Below are 6,806 nucleotides of genomic sequence, written 5' to 3' on the forward strand. Positions count from 1 at the left end.
CTCAGTCTAAAATCCACTATGCCCAAAGCAGGAATAAAAGATGGAGGGAATGGGACAAAAACTAACATCCCCTTTTCATTTCAGATTTATAAATACCAGTTGTTGTTGTTTTTTAATATTTTATTTCAGCATGCTAGTTTAAAGCCATGTTACATATCAGTCTATGTAAAGTGAATATTGTTGTTAGAGGAGCTGAGGTAAGCTCAGGCTGGAACAATCAGTTCTATAATGTACAGGGTTTTAAAAGGAGTCATTTAGCCCCAAACAGAACATAAAGTGGTAATGCGGCCTCCTCCCCAGCCCTGCAACAATACACAGAGGCACACAGGCTTTCTCATTCTCTCTTTCACCCACACTGATAGACCAACAAAATCTCATGAACTGAAGTGGGCGGATCATGACAGTGAAATAACCAATGAGCATGATGCCTTTTTATTAAATCCTTACATACATGTACATAATAACACACTTTAAACAGGGAACTCCACCATCCAGACAACAATCCTGGCAGCCAGGAGCCGAGGACCAGATGATACACAGTACACAGATTCACACACACTCACACACACACACACACACACACACACACACACACACACACACACACACACACACACACAAACACACACACACACAGATTCACACACACACTCAATAACACAGATTTACACACACATACTATAACATTGCTTATTCTATAGTATATGTGAAATGCACCTCTAAAATCCATGGATTGTTATTCAGTTATTCATTTTAAAACATATCATTCAGTATCTAATTTGAATTATTCAGTAATTATGGTTAAACTAAACTTTTTACAGAATTAAGGAACATTTTACCCAAATAATAATGACTTTAAGAAATTTCTAAATATTTCTATAATTACACAGCAGTGCAGTATCAGACTTTATAACATAAAGTCCTTGTGAATGTAAATGTCAGATTAATTATAAATAGTGCAGCAGTGAAATATTAAATAAAGTGAGGAGGCGGAAAAAATGACAAAAAAAAAACACATCAGGATTTGCTACATGACTTCTATAACTACATGGCCACAGATCAGTGTGTTATTTATACCTTTCAGCCTTTTGAAATAGTTTTAAATCTCGATGGGGGAGAAGGCGGAAATGCGGGCTGGTGCTCAACAGATAATGGTGTATTCAGGGAAGTGAGATAGCGAGCTGGTTACTGCTAATAAGCAATCACTTTGCTTTGTAAGTAAATTATTCACAATGGAGCGAACAGATTACTTACGTGACAGAAATAACTCAACAGATAGGGATTTTTTGAGTTACTGTTACACAGTGTTACATACATGTCCAGAATATTTTCAAATAAATTAAATTTTATTTAAATTTTAGAACTGTGCCAGTGTAACATAGTTCAAATGTATTCATGTTAAATCCTGCTGTCAAAATGTTGTACCTGCAAGTAGTAGTAGAAGCAAGGGATTATGGGTAATCCTCAAAAGCACGGAGGATTTTCCAGAGAGGTAACATGTCTGTGAATGTGTAAAGAATGGCCAAAGAGTGTTAACTTAATTGTAAAGCATATAAAAATTCAACTAGCAGCATGGGGGTAGATAATAACTGTTCTACATTCATTTCATCATGATTTTGTTAAGTTGTCGAATCATTTTATGTGTTTTTATTGCCAAACGAAATGTCAATACTCCAACTCGATGCTAGCTAACTGTAACGAGGTGCAGTCTCTCCAGACAGAGTATGAGCTGTTTGCCCACAAGAGATTCTGTATACCCATTCTACTTTTATCCCTTATCAATAATGCAGGTATGTTACAGTATATTATCCCACTAATACTTAATACTGTAGCAGAGTGTTAGAGCTGTTTACTGTTATTTTGGTCGGTTACATGGTTTAAGTGAAACTGTAACTTGTTTGAGTATTATGTATTGTTTACAAAAGGTGAAAAATATGTAAAAAGGTAACAGTCCAGTGCAGGATATATGTATATGTATATATATATATATATATATATATATATATATATATATATATATATATATATAAATTCCTATAAATAAAGAATATCTTTTTCTTTTCACAATATAGCAAGGGGAGAATTATTCAGTTTTATTTTTATTCTGTTTACAACAAACTGCCCACCATATGATCACAACACAACTGATGAATGATGCACATATATATATATATATATATAAAATATGTACAATGTAATGTAATCCAAAGAAAAAAAGTGCAGAGGATTTTCCAGAGAGACAGAGTATGAGCTGTTTGCCCACAAGAGATGACCCATTCTACTTTTTATTCCTTATCAATAATGCAGACTGCAGAATAAACCTGCTGTTACCACAAGCCTGACCAGCTCCGTGTGGTTACTCTAGACAGAAGACGTCACATACAAAGGTCACACCAGCAAGAAGAGAAACACGAGGCAAGCAGAGAGTAACTGTACATCTTTCAAAATTAAACTGAGACAAACAAATGAAGTTAACAACAACACATTTAGCTACCATAATGTTAGCATGATTACATGATTACAGACAGTAAACAATACAATCCCATGCAACAGAATACTACATACCATGACAAATAATATATTAAATTCTAGTTTTATGCCAGAACTGTCCTTTAAAAAACACATTAGCATACAAGGAACAGAGGTTTGACAAAAAATTTTGGGAAAAAAAGGATTAAATCACAACTATAAATCAATCATCTGTGGAGAAAAAAAAATCACTGTCATGTTACAACAAACTGAATGAATCCATGTTGAGCAGAAACACATACTGAATAAATAGATAAAAATGTGGCGCTAAAACTAAGCTATAAACAGTGACAACACATGGATGTGTATTTGTGTAATCAGTGTGATGATGTGATGATATCTCTGTGTTGTGTGTAGACGCTGAAGGGTTTGACTTTGGATTGTAAAATATGTTATTAAAGCCTGAAGTAACTTGTAGCTGAGTGGATAAAAGGATGTGATCAGTCACGGTTATTGTTATGGAACCTCTACATCTGAATATGAATGATTCAGCTCCCAAACTGCTGGAAATGTGGGACGGGTTCTAACGCTTCACCAAAACTGCTTTATCCTGGAAAAGAGGTTTAAGGTATGGAATAATTTCTCTGATATCTTTATCAATATGCTTGTCAATCAGTATTTGAAATCAGTATCATGTCAGTCAGTATCTATGCAACAGTACTGTGATCTTTTATACACTACACTGTATCAATTCTATGCATATAATTTTACAAGGATATTTCTGTGAAAACAAACTGGTGTAACCTTGCAGGTGGTGTTTTTGAGATGTTTTTTAAGATGAAGGCTAGTGTCTGAAGGCCAATGTCTGAAGGCAAATTTTTTTAAAAATTAAACTTACTGACCCCTCGCCACGGTTAAAACTAATGTAAGGGGACAGTGAAATAATTGTGGCGAGAGGCAGGTGTGTGATTAAAAGAAAAAAAAAAGAAAACTCCACCCAATGAGAGCTTTGTATAAAGAATATTAGAATTGTATAAAAGCATTAACCACGACTATGTAAATCAGATGCTCTGCAGACCATCTCGGCTTTGTTGTTTCAATAAATTTCAAGTTTCAATAAAGTCTATTGATTTTTGGCTTCCAGAACCCCTAGTCTTTGGGAGTCTTTTTTATTCTGAATTGAAGAGTGTTTGCCACGACAGAGGTGAGACTCCTGTCATACGCCAGTCCTGGTGAGTTTGCGATCCTTAATGCTGAAAGACAAAGAAGAGCATCAGTGTAAACAAACATCAGTATGAACACCAACACACAAACATACACACATACACATACACACACAGAGAAAAACTGTCAATATTACACAGTACACAGGGAATATTATTCAATATCATTCAATACAGTACAGTAAAGAGGCAGTAAGTCAGTAACTCACTGTAGTGTCTCCAGTTTACAGTGTGGATCCTTCAGTAGATCAGAGAGCAGCTTCACTCCTGCTTCTCCTGGAATACTATAGTACAGATCCAGTTCTCTCAGGTGTGATGAGGAGTTTAACCTCAGAGCTGAAGCCAGAGCAGCACAACCTTCATCTGTAATACTGCAGTAAGGCATCCTGCAAGAAAGAAAACCTTCTCACAATTAACACAGTTTTAGCATTGAAAACATGAACTACACAAAATCTTTATATACTGTACTCTCCATCTCACACACACAATGATGAAAATTATATCAGATCACTACAATTACAATTACCACAGATGAAAACTGGATGTAGCTGTGTTTATTAAAACTCTGCTGTGGTGTGTGTGTGTGTGTGCGTGTGTACCTCAGTATCTCCAGTGTACAGTGTGGATTCTCCAGTCCAGCAGAGAGCAGCTTCACTCCTGAATCCTGCAGTTTATTGTAACTCAGGTCCAGTTCTCTCAGACTGGAGGAGTTTGAGCTGAGAACTGAGGACAGAACTCTACAGCTTTCCTCTGTCAGATTACACTCACGCAGCCTGGAAGAGAAATGATGAAATATCAGAACACTGATCTCAAACACACAAACACAGCCATAATACAGCTAAAGTTTAACATGTAACAGAAATGTCAGTGTGTTTCTCTCACACACAGAAATCAGAGGACAGGACACCACATCAGCACATTTACAGGAGCAGGGACGTCTTTCTGCACTCCACAATCTCTCAGCTACAATTTATTATAAGACCATTAGGTCATGTACATAACACACACACGTGAGAGCGAGCAGCCTACAAACAATACACTCTGATCTGTGTTCAAGTTTCTACAACCAACACTGCAGATATAGTGCATTTTATTACAGAAAATAAAGAATTATAGAACTGCACACTACCAGTTAATAACATGCCAGTACTAGTGGTACTTTACAGTGAGGTCAATAAGCCATTTTCTCTGATGTTATCTGTCCTCATGGAGCCGGTACCATGTCCAGCTTTATAACAGATTCTGATAGCGTGTCCAGTGAACTTTTCTGACCTTTCTGGAATGTAACAAACATAAAAGCTAAAGTAAATCTGATCAAATATTATTAGGTGGCTGTTGTTGTCAACGGTAAATAACAGTTTCTTGATTTGGGAAAGACGTTGTTGTTTTGAAACATAGTTAGCTTTTTTACTCAGTCACATTAGATAGAAGATAGAAAGCTTTCCAGAAAGTTTCACAGGGCGTCTGGTTCAGGAGCTGAAAAAAAGTTATATAATTAAAATACCAAAATAAGTAAATAAATGAATGAATAAATAAAAATAAATGTGTTATAATTTGTGAATGAAAAATATTTTCTTTTTTCAGCAGCCCTGATTTTTTTTACTGTTTTCCACTTCCTGTTTAAATCTGAATACGAAAACGGTTATGAATATTTTGAGCTCTAAACAGATACAGATAATAGCATTGTGTTACACCTCTAGCAGAGACACAAGACCTAAACAGCTATAATTACAATTCATCAGTACAGTTTTTATTTATTCATGATATAGAATTAATCTAGAAAGTAAATCTGATTCTCACAAACACATTTCAGTTTCTTACAAACATTTAAATAGCTAAAAATATAATACCTAAAATTTACGGTTAAAATAAAAATCTGTCAAAATGTCATGGATATGATGTGTGTGTATCAGAGAGCAAGACTTAGAATATACAGTATTTGTATATCTCACACACAAACACACACACACACACACACACACACACACACAAAATCATTTCTGTATGTAATATGGAGTGATAAAGTGATGTTCCTAGACTAGTTTCACTATTTTACTGTGTGTGTGTGTGTGTGTGTGTGTGCGTGTGTACCTCAGTATCTCCAGTGTACAGTGTGGATTCTCCAGTCCAGCAGAGAGCAGCTTCACTCCTGAATCCTGCAGTTTATTGTAACTCAGGTCCAGTTCTCTCAGACTGGAGGAGTTTGAGCTGAGAACTGAGGACAGAACTCTACAGCTTTCCTCTGTCAGATTACACCCCCACAGCCTGGAAGAGAAATGGTGAAATATCAGAACACTGATCTCAAACACACAAACACAGCCATAATACAGCTAAAGTTTAACATGTAACAGAAATGTCAGTGTGTTTCTCACACACACAGAAATCAGAGGACAGGACACCACATCAGCACATTTACAGGAGCAGGGACATCTTTCTGCTCTCCACAATCTCTCAGCTACACACGTGTGAGAGCGAGCAGAGTAGAATAGAATAGAATTAATCTAGAAAGTAAATCTGATTCTTACAAACACATTTCAGTTTCTTACAAACATTTAAACCATATTCTAAAATGTACAGCTATATAAAAACACAGTCATTTCTCAATTTCTCAAGTCAATTATTATACCTCAGTTTCTCCAGTGTACAGTGTGGATTCTCCAGTCCAGCAGAGAGCAGCTTCACTCCTGAATTCTGCAGTTTATTGTTACTCAGGTCCAGTTCTCTCAGACTGGAGGAGTTTGAGCTGAGAACTGAGGACAGAACTCTACAGCTTTCCTCTGTCAGATTACACACACACAGCCTGGAAGAGAAATGATGAAATGTTTGATTTATTTATCTGATTGTGAAATGAGGTTTTTCCATCAGTTGGGAAATAAACTGTCTACCTGAACACAAGGTTCTAATGTCAGGATAAAAATATAAAATGAACAGCCTGTGTATAAACTTGGACTGCTCTTGGACAGATCCATGTGTCTCAGCTCATATGAGACGATGTATTTAACTTTCTGAAACAAGATAATAACAGAGAGGCCACTCTGAACAAACACGTCTCTTTATTTCTAGCAGAGAGTTTTTCATACAGTGTGTTCAGCAGCTCTGGGGAAAGTTCTGCTG

At 36.2% G+C, this 6,806-nt stretch overlaps 1 long non-coding RNA gene across 1 annotated transcript; it reads right to left on the minus strand.

The window, feature by feature from the left end:
* Nucleotides 1–3,090: 3,090 nt before the first annotated feature.
* On the minus strand, nt 3,091–5,349 carry LOC117597964 (uncharacterized). Its single transcript, XR_004578704.2, has 3 exons — nt 4,292–5,349; nt 3,902–4,078; nt 3,091–3,722 (listed from the first exon to the last, which is right to left on the minus strand). It is a non-coding gene; the product is annotated as an uncharacterized LOC117597964 (long non-coding RNA).
* Nucleotides 5,350–6,806: the final 1,457 nt, after the last annotated feature.

The sequence above is a fragment of the Pangasianodon hypophthalmus genome, chromosome 9 (genome assembly GCF_027358585.1).
Source record: "Pangasianodon hypophthalmus isolate fPanHyp1 chromosome 9, fPanHyp1.pri, whole genome shotgun sequence".
NCBI lineage: Eukaryota > Metazoa > Chordata > Actinopteri > Siluriformes > Pangasiidae > Pangasianodon > Pangasianodon hypophthalmus.